The sequence below is a fragment of the Saccopteryx leptura genome, chromosome 1, assembly GCF_036850995.1.
Source record: "Saccopteryx leptura isolate mSacLep1 chromosome 1, mSacLep1_pri_phased_curated, whole genome shotgun sequence".
NCBI classification, from domain to species: Eukaryota; Metazoa; Chordata; class Mammalia; order Chiroptera; family Emballonuridae; genus Saccopteryx; species Saccopteryx leptura.
The window spans coordinates 216,177,360-216,192,163 of record NC_089503.1 but is presented as its reverse complement, the minus strand read 5'-3'; positions in this window follow the sequence as shown (position 1 = coordinate 216,192,163).

The following is a 14,804-nucleotide window of genomic DNA, read 5'->3' as shown; positions in this document are numbered from 1 at the left end:
TAATCATTATTTGTCTGTCTCTTTAGACTGAGTTTCTAGGAGAAAGCTAAAGTTCTAAAACTATTAGAATAAAGCAAGAGAGGGAAGAGACTGGAATGTCGGATGCATAAGTTGTTCCCAAACTAGTTTGTGAAGTGAGGTCCATCTGTGGTGAAATTTCTGCAAATCAGAGTAATGACAAAAAAACCATACAGTGAAATCTTCACTTGGTCAAACTTACTCTTAAGGAGTACACTTTAATTTGACATTGTCCATTCCATTTCTTTTATGTGATGATAATTATAGAGTAGTTTTCCAAATGTTCTTACTTTGGAGAATAAAAAGTTGGTAACTTTATTTGCTCCTGTTTGTATTATTTTTTATTTCCAAAATTTTTCTTGGGCTATGAAATTCTAAAGTCTAATAATCACTGAGCTAGGGAGTAGCCACTGAATTCAGCAACCACAATGCTTGTGTGATCCTAATCTACCTGCCTTACTTGTTATAGGTGATCTCTATTCCTTCTGGATAGGACAGCCGAAGCCTGAGGGTGGGCCTGAGATTGATAGCATTTGGAAAATAAGAACTGGTTGTAACTGGCAGATGGTACTGGTATCAAAAGCAAGCTGTTAATCATTCTTGATGCAATTTATCTAGATGAAATGAAGTGTCTGCTTTTTTGTTTCTATATCACATGAAAATAGATAGATGGGATATGTTTGGATTAGGCTGACTTAATAAGTTAATGAAATTCACTTTGAGGGATCCTGGGAGGTGGGCACTATTAGTCTTGGCATGTATCGCCATATCTTTATATAAATATGTCCGTGGTGGTTCTAAAATACCCATAAAAGAATAGACCTTCCCCTTAAATCTGCATGAGCTTGTGACTGATTTGACCAATAGAATATAGTGATAGTGATCAGAGTCACCACATATGATTTCAGAGGCTAGGTCCAAAACGGTCATGCAATTTCACCTTGTCTGTTGGAACACTTGCTTTTGAAACTCTCAGCCATCATGTCTGAGGTCTGACTTGCTGAGGTTGATATACTGTGCAAAGCCCAAGACACAGGCCCCTTGAAGGTACTCTGATTGACAGTCACAACTGAGCTCAGACTTCCAGTTAGCCCAGCCCAGGCGCCAGTTATGTGAGTGGTGAAACAGCCATTTGAGTTACCCTTCAGTCTTTTAAGTCTTCCCAGCTGAAGCCCTAGACTTGTGTGGTAAGCCATTCTAGGTCTGCCTTGTGCTGATTCCTGACCCAAAGAATCTATGAACTCAAGAAAATTAGAAGACAAGACACAGACTGGGAGAGAATATTTGCAAAAGACATAGCTGATAAAAACTGTTATTCAAAATACACCAAGAACTCTTAAAATTCAACAGTAAGAAAATAAAAACTCAAAAAATGGGCCAAAGACCTTAACAGACCTCACCAAAGAAGACGTATAGATGTCAAATAAGCATATGAAAAGATTTTCATATCAGGGATATGCAGATTGAAACAATGACATATGACTAAACACCTGTTAGAATGGCCAAAGTCCAGAACACTAACACCAGTGCTGGCAAGGATGTACAGAAAAAAGAACTCGCGTGTGAGGCTGGTGGGAATGCAAAATGGTACAGCCTCCTTGGAAGACAGTTTGGTGGTTTCTTACAAAATGAAACATTCTTACCGTACTATCCAGCAGTTTCAGTCCTTACCATTTACCCAGAGAGCTGAAATCTTTTCATTCACACAAAAACCCGTACACAGATATTTATAGCAATTTTATTTATAATTGCTCGAAATTGAAAGTGACCAAGATGTCCTTCAGTAGATAAATGAATTAATAAACAGTAGTACATTCAGACAATAAAATATGATTCACTGCTAGAAAAGAAATGGGCTATCAAGCTATAAAAAAACTCATGGACTTTAAATGTATATTATTAAGTGAAAGCCAATCTGAAAAGGGTATATATACTGTAATTCCAACTATATAGTGTTCTGGAAAAGCCACAGCTATGAAGACAAAAAAATCAGTGTTTCCCACGTGGTGTTGGGGATGAGATGAATTGACAGAACACAGAGGATTTTTAGGGCAGGAAAAAGACTCTATGATATTGAAATGACTGGTATATGTCATCATACTTTTATCCAACTCCGTAGATTGTACAACACCAAGAGTGAGCCCTAAGGTAAACTATGGACTTTGGGTGATTTTGATGTGTTCATGTGAGTTCATCCCTGCTTAAAAATGTATAATCCTGGTGAACACAATGATAATGGGAGAGGGTACTCATATATGGGGGTGGGGGTATTAGGTATATGGGAATTCTCTATACCTTTCAATTTTGTTGTAAACCTAAAACTGCTTTAAATAAATAATGTCTTTAAAAAGAATCCATGGGCATAATGAAATGATTTGTTTTACTTCACTGAATTTAGGGTTGTTTGTTATGTGTTTGTTTCAGTGAGTAATCAGTGTTTTCTAATGACTGGTCAGTGTGTCAGTCCACCAGACTGGTGTGCTGTGAAATTTCTGGTGCTCATTAAGTTTCAGCTTTAGCTTCAACATCTTTCAGGCTATGTATTAAGCTTCGTTGAACTACCAGGGTTAATTCATCCCTATAGCCCCTATACCTCCTTCCATCTGTAACAGATAAAGGTGTCGATATTAATATGTATTACCGTATCTCATGTCTTTAAATTCATTCAACCTTATCTTAAAAAGCCTTCTCTCAACTACTTTTTGGTAAGTGAATACTAGAGTAGCACTTATAAACATTGGTAAATGTAGTAAATATATTAACTATGAAAAGTTTAACATGTTTATGTTGAAATATGAATTACAACGAAAAACTTTTTACGCCTCTCATTTTATTCATTTTGTTTAGTGACTCTTAAGATTTAGAGCAGCCTGCCCAGGTGGTGGCACAATGGATAGAATGTCAGGCTGGGATGCTGAAGACCCCAAGGATGTTCAAAACCCCAAGGTCACTGGCTTGAGTGCGGGCTCATCTGGCTTGAGTGCAGGCTCACTAGCTTAAGTGTGGGGTGCTTGGGCGTGGGATCATGGACATGACCCCATGGTCACTAGCTTGAGCCCAAGGTCACTGGCTTGAGCCAGGGGTCACTGGCTCAGATGGAGCACCTTGGTAGAGGCACATATGAGAAAGTAATCAATAAACAACTAAGGTACCACAATTATGAGTTGATGCCTCTGATGCTTCTCATCACTCTCATCACAGTCTGTCTGTCTCTCTCCCTCTCTCTCTCAAAAAAAAAAAAAAAAAAAAAAGATTCAGATGAAACTGGCCTGTAACTCAATTGTGGTCTGTAGTCTGTTTCTATTGTATATGGCTAATAATGGTTTTTACATTTTTTTATTGTAGTAAAAAACACAACATAAAATTTACCATTTTAACCATTTTTGAGTATATCATTCACTGGCATTAAGCACATTCACATTGCTTTGCAACCGTCACCACAATCCATCTCTGGATCTTGGTCATCATCACCAAACTGAAGCTCTGTACTCGTTAGACATTAACTCGCCGTTCACCTCCTACGCGCCCCCAGTCCCTGGTAACCACGGTTCTACCTTCTGACTCTGTGAATTTGACTATTCACACATATTTAAGTGGAGTTGTCTAATATTTTTACTTTTGCAGCTCGTTTATTTCACTTAGCATAATGTTTTCAAGGTTCACCCATGTTGTAGCATGTATCAGAATTTTCTAAGGCTGAATAATATTCCATTTTATATGTGTACCCCATTTTGTTCAACTGCTCATCTGTCAATGGACATTTGGGCTGTTTCCATCTTTTACTTATTGTGAACAATGCTGTTACAAACATTGCTTGAATGAGGTATGGATGTGATGATTGGAGCGTGAGGTATGGATGGGATTCTTCTCCAAGGTGTTTGGCATGACCACAGAGCCTCCTTTGTATCCCCTAATGCTGCTGTGTGTATTGGGATACAAGGGAAAATGGGGAGTTTTAGTTCAATCAGTGTAGAGGTTCAGTTCTGCAAGATATAAAAAGATCTGGACATTGGTTGATGACTGTTTTTATGCTCACTGCTTTCAATATGGCTTTTCCATTTTTAGAGTTGTAAAAAAATTAAAACAAATATTTTAAACTATATACTATCTGGCCTCTACAGAAAAAGTTTGTTAATTCTTAATTTAGAGTAAATTTTAAAACTTTTATAATGGAGCCCTGGCCAGTTGCTCAGTGGACAGAGTGTCGTCCTGGCAGGCCGAGTCTCGGGGTCAATCCTAAGGTACTTATGAGAAGCAATCAATAAGTGCACAACTGAATGAAACAACTCAGTGGGACAACGAATTGATGCTTCTGTCTCTCTCCTTCTCCCCTTCTCTCTCTCCCTCCCCTCCTTTCTCCAAATCAATGGAAATTCTTTTTTTAACTTTTATAATGGGCTCTTACAAAGTTGCTGAATGAGTCTCAGCATAAAGTTCATTAATTTCTTCACTAGGAAAATATTTAAATTTTACTTGACTTTCTCACATTAAATATTTGGGAAACTCTAGCTGTTTTTTTTCCCATTGAAAACATAGTTTTGTTTTTGTCATGTTACATAAGAGTAAGATTCTCTGATTTAAAAGTAAGATTCACTAATTTTAAAGGGATTTTACAGTAAATTTAGAGTAATTGGCTCTTTCGAGCCAGGATGGAGTGGAAGAAAAGGCCATACCACACATATGATTTGATAAGAAGAGGCTGGAGGCGCTGTCTTTTCCACTTTTGATCTCTTTTTCTGATTCTACTCTTAGCAGGCTGTGTCCTTTGAACCCTAGCACAGCCCTAGGGCAGATATTCTCAAACTTGCTTGTTTTACAGCGCCTTTAGAATCTCAGTAATTTTTTCAGGGTATCATGAGCTAAAAAAAAATTATATATATAAAATATCTTTTATATATTATATATATTTTTATATATTATATAATTATAATATATAAAAATATATATAATAGTTCCATTTATTAAGTAACTAGGTTCGAAAACCCAATTGCAGGCATTCATATAATGTCTGAAAATGTTTCTGTGTCTCCCTCAAAAACTGAAAATATGCCCCAGTGCCTCTAAGAGTTCACCCCAGTGCCCTGAGGCCCCATAGCACACAGTTTGAGAGTCGCAGTCCTTGGGTCATTTATCTGTGTTTCTGACACAGACTTGCCTGTTCTTGGCTTTGCTTCTAGTCTCATCAGATAGTATTCCCCGCATTTCCAGGGCTTTCCTCACAATAATTTCTGGTGGCTTCCTTTGCTTATAGATTTAATTTTTACATTCTTGATTCAGGTTTATTCCTTTAGTATATTAATTTTCACAGTGGATTTTCTTTATAAAGACCCTTTGTTTACTAAAATAAATGTTTAAATGAATAGGACATTTGCCCTCGATCTTCAAAAGTGTGGTACTAGAATGACTGGATTACTGACCATAAGGCTCTCTAGTTTCCTCACAAGAAAGGTGGTAAAGTGTCCTAAGCCATCTGATAATCCTCAGTAGTGTGTGTTATCCCTCCTCACGCAAGTGAAGGAGACTCTGTGAATGGTGTAAACAACAGGCACAGTAAATAATAAATGACCTTTTCTATAAATTATTCCTCACTAGATGAACTTTCCAGTAGCTCTATCCAGTGGGGAACTTATTTTTCCCTTATCTCCATTGATGTTTTATTTTCAGACTGATTTAAATGACACTTCTGAAATATCAAGTTACAGCTAAAAGAAATGTGAAAAACCTTAATAACTTTAAAAACATTCAAAATTAGATAATTCTGAAGATTTTGAGAAGGTATTCCTGGTTAGGAAAAATATTCTGAGCATTAAAAAAAATGTAAGAAAGACAAAAAATATATATTTTATCAAGACAAATTCTTTCAGGATTTAAACAGATCACTATGTCCTTGCTTAGATGCTAGACTAGGATTATCCCCATAGAAAAAAGGCTCTGACTTACATGAAGTAGGGCAAATTCATGGGAGGATTTAGTCTAATGTAGAGTAGTTTTCTTCAAGTGTGAAGAGAGCTCTCTGTGGACCTGGAGTTTTACCTCTTCCTTTTGTCAGGCTGTCAATTGCCCTTGTGTCGGCAAAGGCATTTCTTGTGGCTGCCAGTTGAGCGGACCCTGGAAGAAGGGGCCCTGCCCAGGTCCAGGCTGGGGCGCAGGCAGGCCTGCCCCTCAGGCCGCAGCACATCTCAGTCTCACAAGAGGCTTATCGAGGGAGCAAGCGCAAGGCGAAAAGAAGCAGCCACATCTCTCGTTACTATCAAGCAATCATTCTGAATTAACACTAATGGCCAAATAATTCTAAATAATGATTACATAATGGCCATATGATTCAGTCAGGGTCTCAGCTGGTCATATGATTCAACCAGAGTTACACATGGTCAGTCAGAGGTGGTTCAAGGAGAGTTTCATAGAAGGACTGTTTACAAAGGTTTGGGCAAGGAATCAGGAAACCACCTGAACTGGTACAGTAGCAGAGCAAGGAGAGGAAGTAGTCCTGGAACATGAAGACAGGTTGTGTGGAGTTCATCATCTAAAAAAGACTATGAAAGCCCTGGTTGGTTGGCTCAGCGGTAGAGCGTCGGCCTGGCGTGCGGGGGACCCAGGTTCGATTCCCTGCCAGGGCACACAGGAGAAGCGCCCATCTGCTTCTCCACCCCTCCCTCTCTCCTTCCTCTCTCTCTCTTCCCTTCCCGCAGCCAAGGCTTCATTGGAGCAGAGTTGGCCCGGGTGCTGAGGATGGCTCTGTGGCCTCTGCCTTAGGCTCTAGAATGGCTCTAGTTGCAACAGAGCAACGCCCCAGATGGGCAGAGCATTGCCCCCTGGTGGGCATGCCAGGTGGATCCTGGTTGGTGCATGCATGAGTCTGTCTGACTGCCCCTTGTTTCCAGCTTCAGAAAAATACAAAAAAAGATAATAAATAAATAAAAAATAAAAAAGGCTATGACCTTCCATGGAAAGGTGACCCAGTTGACAGTTTCAGCTCCATCTCATTCCCCTCCCATTCATGCTGCCTATTGGCCAAACCGAACTGGAAGTCAGAGCCTATTGGTATAGTCCAAACAGATCAGCTTCCTAGGGTGCGGAAAACAGCAGAAAAGGGCAGAAAATAGATTTTGAGTGACAAATGGAAGAAATCCAACCCAGCATAACAAAACAATATTAAAAATAAAATTTTAGCTTAAAATAGTCTGACTCCTCAGTGTTTTCATTACTGGCTAACTTTCTTTAGTATGAGCTGGAAATTAGATTTTTAAAACATAAATCTGCCTAAACTTATATGATAAACAGTTGGTTAGGCCCTGGCTGCATAGCTTTGTTAGAGCGTTGTCCCGATATGCCAAGGTTGCGGATTTGATGCCCGGTCAGGGCACATACAAGCATCAACCAATGGTGGTGTAAATAAGTATAACAACAAATTGATGTTTCTCTCTTTCTCACTCTGTTTCTCTCTCCCTCTCCCTCTAAAATCAACAGTATTTTTAATTTTTGTTATACACCTTTATACATGTTAATGATTTATATCATTTTACTTGCTAGTGTCCTTCTGAAATTGGCTGATATTTCATTGTCCTCACTCTTATTTTACTCTCAGAGAATATGATCTATTATGATTTTTGAATATGCCCTCATTTTCACGTGACCACGGGACTGGCTGCAGCAGATTTGCCCCAATTATTTCAGCCATCTTCATGTTTGATTCTCATCACTACAGCTTGAATGAGCTGTGTGGCCATCGGCCGTGATTATGAAGAGGCTTGCAGTGATAGGATTAGCAGTTCCATAGCCTGGTTATCCTGCACAGAAACATTCTTCTCAAGAATCAGTTTTAAAAATCAGCAGAAGAGAAGAAGCCAGTCCATTTCAAATTCTTTTCTATTTGAATTTTCAACTACACCGTCACCAGCATTTTAAAATACTAATACAGTAGGACAGGTGTCCTGAAATAAGTGCCCAGCATCTTTGGAAAGAGGAAGTGGGTGACAATATCCAGATCTGAAGTTTATAGCAATACTGAACTGACCATACAAGTTATCCTCAGGGAGCCCAATACTGCACAACATATTTTCTGAAAGCAGTGAAACAAGACAAAGCGAGAGTAAATTTTGAAACTGAAGACTAGCAATGTCATGCAAAAATACCTAATGCCAAAATGAAGCTTGGTGGTCTAGTTTTTTTTTCCAGTTATAGTTAATCCTTAAATTTTCTAGTAATGAGCTATCATCATATGTTGCTTTAGCTATACTGTTGTCATCTTCACTAAAAGCCTTAAAGAATTTCAGATTTATGAAGTTACTGTGGTTTTTTAATCAAATTAGTTTACATTTGGGAAGGTGTGTGCATGTGTGTGTAGTCACAAACTTTTTGATCTAGCAGGATTTTGTTTTGTTTTATTTTTCCCCAAAGATGGTTTATAAAGATAGACACTTTCTTATTCTGGAAGCCTACTGATATAAACTTACATTTCTACTTATACTATTTATATAATTTATTATAAATATTATATGCATGTATTACATATTTATAATTATAATATTTATTGTGGAGGCCACATAATCCAGTTTACTGCTGATTTAAAGAAAGATTTCTGTAGTCTTAATTGGCAACTCTTTTTTTTCTTTCTTTCTTTTTTTTTTTTTGTATTTTTCTGAAGCTGGAAACAGGGAGAGACAGTCAGACAGACTCCCGCATGCGCCCGACCGGGATCCACCCGGCACGCCCACCAGGGGGCGATGCTCTGCCCACCAGGGGGCAATGCTCTGCCCCTCCAGGGCGTTGCTCTGCCACGACCAGAGCCACTCTAGCGCCTGGGGCAGAGGCCAAGGAGCCATCCCCAGCGCCCGGGCCATCTTTGCTCCAATGGAGCCTTGGCTGCGGGAGGGGAAGAGAGAGACAGAGAGGAAGGAGGGGGTGGGGGGTGGAGAAGCAAATGGGCGCTTCTCCTATGTGCCCTGGCCGGGAATCGAACCTGGGTCCCCCGCACGCCAGGCCGACGCTCTACCGCTGAGCCAACCGGCCAGGGCCTGCTGGCAACTCTTTCTTCAAGAAAAGGTTAGAAATCTTATAGCTTCTCTTAGCTGCTATTCCATCACTGTTTTCTTTCACTTTTGCTCAACAGGAACCCACTACTCATAATTCTCAAACTTTTCCATCACAGAATTGCTCATGGCAGAGCAGAGTGAAGATGTATTTGCCAGGAGTCTGAAGGTACAGCAAGGGAGAAATTTCTCTCGTATTTTATTTGAAGAATTTATTGGAACTCTGCAATCTATCTTTTATTATATAATATATATCATATATGTGTATATATACATATATATAGTATATTTCTATTCTGCTTGGTACAGTGCTTTATCATAGCATGCTCAATATATATTAGTTGTTGAAAATGAAATCCTAGAAGAAAAAGAAACAATGAAATTCCAAACTATTGTTTCATTTTCTTTCTGGTAGAGGGTTCTTGAGTCTGAAATAGTGTCAATAGCAATATACATGATTATTTTGCGTGGATTTTTGGTTTGATTATGCTAAACTAAGTGTCCTTGAGTGAACACAGAGTTTTTCTCTTGCTACAAGTAAGAAATTAAAAGCAGCTTTGATCATAGTTGCTGCAGAGAGTGATCGAGGTGCAGGGACAGTATCAAACAGGGGAATGAGCTCTCTGCCAGGAGGACTCGGGCTTTTTGCAGATTGGGTCGTCAGTTCGTGTCTCTGCTACTTGTGAAGCGAGGGTGGACATAGTATAATATGGCATAATGGTTTTTAAGGACTTAAAAGAACATGGTAAATTTTATTTGAAATGCAAGGTTGAGGGAAAGCCCACCACATAATGACAGTGAGATGGAACTACTGGGCCCCTTGAAACTCTGGAAACCACCGGTACAGTACAAACAGCACTGGAGCCAGACCACTCTTCCCACTTAGAGGCTCTCGGACCCTCAGTAAGGTATCTCTTTGAGCCTTAGTTTCCATAGCTATAAAATGGGAACAGAATGATAATAGCATCAGAGGGATGACATCAGCATTACATGAAATAATACATGCAAAGCTTGTAGCATAGAGCTTGTTATACATATGTACTTCCCTGTGGGATGTGTACCTATGAGCTACTTCGCTCAAATTCTCTACTTTCTTCTAAAAACCGCTTCTTCCTTTTCTACCCCCATGGTACAGCACGAGTAGCCATTTTATAACGTGACCCAGGCCACAGGCCAATGAGTCTGTTCTCAGTATTTCTTGAACGAGGCACCGAGAAGTAAAGCTGAGAGGGCCTCTCTGCCATGAACACATCTGAAGGGGCCGTAGAGGAGCCCCTTGGGTGCTGTCAGCTGTGGGTGTAGGCTTCCTGCAGTGAAACAGGCCGGCTATGGCGAGGAGGATGGCAGAGCAGGAAAGCGGAGAGCAAGACAGCACGGAGCCCTGACGTGTTTGAGCTCCCGTTTCTGACTGTTCAGAGACCTAATTTGATGCTGTGAGCAACCCCAGGATCCTTACAACAAATCTCCTTTTCTTAGCTAGTATGCTGGATTATGCTGTGATGTCTTAGTTAAGCTGGGAATCATATTTCCCCAAATCTCCTTCCATGCACAGTTCGGGGTTACAGTTGACCAAAGAGGAACTTCTACAAGATTGAAGGGAAGCAAAGACCATTATTCTAGAAAGGGCATCCAGGTCAGATGGACACAGAGGTACCTAATGGCCCCGCTTTGTTCTAGCTCTTCTTCACATGGGCCTGCTCTTCTTTCCAACTGAGCGGTGGCCCTGCTCACCCGGAGCGGACTCAGCTCCCTCCACGGCTCTGCCTGCACACTGGGCTGGAGGCCCACGGGGTGGGAGCTACACAGAAGGAACATCTTCCCCTATGACTCCTCCTCCTCGGGAGCTCCCCTCACAGCCCCACTGAAGCAGCTGGGGGCAGTTGCCTCGTAGATTTCCCTGCAAGCTCCAACTTACCCATCCAGCCAGGACTCTTAGAGGACCTAGTTAGTGAGTCTTTCTCATATCCTCTGACCTTCACCTCCTCAGCTGCTCTCGCATTTGCGTGAGGTCTAATTCCCGTAATAAATCTTTTATTCCCGTAATACTCCAATGACTCTGTTCTCTGGTTGAAGCCTCACTGCTGCAGCTAATTTGTGTTTCTTTCACTTGCACACAAACCAAAATAATGTCATTTTTTCTAGATCTTTTGCATTTCTTTAAAAAAAATTACACAAAGGGAAATAGCAAGGCAACACTTTAAAAAGTATAATGTTTTTGGAACAGAAACGTGATAAATTTTTTTACATTAAGCTTTTTTATAAAGAATGAGTTGGTAGAAAATCATCGTCATTTAATTAAAATTGTCTGATTCGTCCTGAACTTCTGAGCCAAATTGAGGAAAGCATGTGTGACTTTGCCTGTCCCAGACCAGAGGTAATAACATTTGGAGTGAGGTATATTAGCAGGACACCAGGGCCTGGAGCAAAGAAGATATGCCTGGAACTTGGTATTAGTGACAGTGACCTCTCCTTCATTACCATGGGCTCAACCAGAAAGCAGAAACACTGGGACACACACACACACACACACTTGATCTTATGCAATTGTGGGAGCTCATTAAGCAGTCTCTGCAGGGCTGTTTGTTGTTTTTGTGTTTGAGCCTGGAGCTCAACGTCCACTCTCCCTGAGCCTTTGAGTACCTGTCTAACTTTCTCTACAGCAGCGATTTTCAACTGGTGCACCACAAGCATTCTTAAGACATGTAATACCTGACTATTTAGTCAGGGACACTGACCTCTTTTTCCTTAAATTGTCAAATTAAAAAAATAACAGCCAACACAATAATAACCTTCTGGTGAATGAATCAAAATTATACCAATTTTTTTGTCAGATCAGTAAAAAATATAGTTTTTAGAATTTTAGTAATTAGTTTATGTGAACCATGAGGTGAAAAATGTGAAAATTGCTGCCGTACAGCACACCAGGCAAGTTCTTTAGGCAAAGGGAGACTAATCTCATTAAGCAGTTAGAAGAGCTGTTTCTTTGGCAAAGTTCTCAACAGAATATAGGTGTTCCAGGTGCTCAACTTCATCTCATATGTTTCCATTTCAATTTTTTAAGGTCCTTGTCATTTAGGGGATGCCAAGCTATCCCTTCCAAAGAGAGGGACAAATTGTTGTATCTGACCTATATCCATTTCCTATTGTTGGTAACATATTACCAGGAACAGTGGATTACAACAACCCAAGTTGATTATTTCAAAATTTTGATAGGTCAAATGGCTGGATTCTCTCTCTGCTCAGGCATTCACTGGGCTGAAATCAAGGTGTCGGCTAGGGCTGCAGCTGTCACCTGGGCTCCGCTGTTTGCTGCTCTCCTCTTTTTGGAAGTCCTTCTAGAGACCCTCCTGTGTTAGTGGCCACGTGCAGCAGGGTGTGCTGCTAGGGCAAACTTGTACAAGTTCTTCAAAGTAAATGCAGATAAACTGGGTGTGGGATGAGATGAGATAAGTAACATACCTAGGGTGGCCAAGGAAGGAATTTAATAAAATGACTTCTAAAATTATATGAGCCATTGGCATAGGCAGAACATATTTTAATAAAAAGCTAGTAAAATTGACTATATAAAAAAATTTTGGTAGTAAGTGCTTGAAATTTAATTTTATTTTCTTAAGAATGTCTTAATGTAGTAGGGAAGTTCAGAAGTTCAGCTAACTTCAGGGATGGCTGCATCCAGGATATCAGATGATTTTGCCAGGACTCTGTTTCTCCCTTCTTGGCTGGGCTTGTTTCCAGCCCTGCTCCCATTATTTATAATGCCCAATACAATGTAGATGCTATGTAAATAGTTCTTATACTGTTTTGTTTAGGGAATAATGACAAGAGAAAAGTCTGTACATATTCACTACAAATGCAGGTTTGGTAGGCCTAATTATAGAGTATTCATCAATAACAACATAACATTTTTAAAATTAATTTTTCTTTGATTTGAGAGACAGGAAGGAGAGGGAAGAGAGAGAAAAAGAACGAAAGAGAAGCATCAACTTGTTTCACTTTGTTGTTCCATTTAGTTAGGTACTCATTGATTGCTTTTCCTATGTGCCCTGACTAGGGGTTGAACCCATGACCTATGGTTCAGCAGGTCGACACTTTATCCAGTAAGCCACCTGGCCAGGGCCTTTAACATTTAAAAAATATATATGTATTTTTGATTTGTGGTTAAATCCACACATGCAGAACCCATAGATATGAAGAACTAACTGTATTATGAATGACCATTTTGTCCATAAAGTCTTAGTAGCTGTAAAAGAAAAGCATATAGAATTAATTATTTTTTCTTTTTGGGGGAAAAAAGAAATATTTTCTTTTTAAGAATGAACTCAGTTAGCTAAGTTCTTATTTGATCACTAGGGAAAAGTCATATAACATATGCATCTTTTCTTTATTTCTTCCATTGTCTTTTCTTTCTTCCTTCTTTTAAAAATTTAAAAAATTTTTTTTGACAGTACCCAAAACACAAAGGCAGGGGTGGTGGTGGTGATCAAACTATTTAGTTTATTACTTATTAAAGATATTTTTCCCCTTAAATGTTTTTAAAACATTGTTCAGATAATTGGAAAAGTTATAAAAAAGGGATTGTGAAAATACATGAATGTTAAAAATTATATCAGTTTATGCCACTGACATATCAGAATCTTTACAAAACTATTCTTAAAAGGTATATATATTTAAAACTATGAAAAATTCTATTTGTGCTTGACCAGTGGCAGTGCAGTGGATAAAGCGTCGACCCGGAATACTGAGGTTGCTGGTTTGAAACCCTGGCCTTGCCTGGTCAAGGCACATATGGGAGTTGATGTTTCCTGCTCTTCCCCCCTTCTCTCTCTCTCTTTCTTTCTTTCTCTCTCTCTAAATATGAATAAATAAAATCTAAAAAAAAAATTCTACTTGTAATTATAATTTAAGAGAGCCCTTCCACTCACTGTTCTTTCTCCTGAGTGTTTATTTTCTAAAAGCCTTCCACTCAGCATTCTTTTATTTTGGTTGTAAAACTGGCCAGTCACATGCATAAACGGAGTGTAGCAGTAAGCACCACCAGGTCGCGCTGCTGTTCCACAGTGGAAGCAACGGGCCGGGGTCTGCGAGGATTCTCAGAGGGCTTAGTTAACCGTATTATCTCTGTTTTTCAATCAAAGAGGGTGGAGACAAATATTCAAAAATTTAAAGAAGTTTTTCTGAAAATAAACACTTCCAAATTCACTATGATTTAAAAATTGTTATTCAGCAAAAAACGATTTTCTCTGAGAACATACAGTTCCTTCCAGAAAGATTGCATTAAATTCAGTTCTGTTAGTTTAAACTACTTTCCTGATGGCAACAAACAAAAAACTCTGTCAAAAGTTTTGTCTCTGGCCCTGGCCGATTAGCTCAGTGGTAGAGCGTCGGCCTGGCGTGTGGGAGTCCCGGTTCGATTCCCGGCCAGGGCACATAGGAGAAGCGCCCATCTGCTTCTCCACCCCTCCCCCTCTCCTTCCTCTCTGTCTCTCTCTTCCCCTCCTGCAGCCAAGGCTCCATTGGAGCAAAGTTGGCCCAGGCACTGAGGATGGCTCTGTGGCCTCTGCCTCAGGCGCTAGAATGGCTCTGATTGCGGCAGAGCGATGCCCCAGATGGGCAGAGCATCACCCCCTGGTGGGGCATGCCGGGTGGATCCCAATAGGGCGCATGCGAGAGTCTATCTGACTGCCTCCCCGTTTCCAACTTCAGAAGAAAAAAAAAAAAAGGTTTTGTTTCTTATGTTCTCTAGTTGATAATGGATAA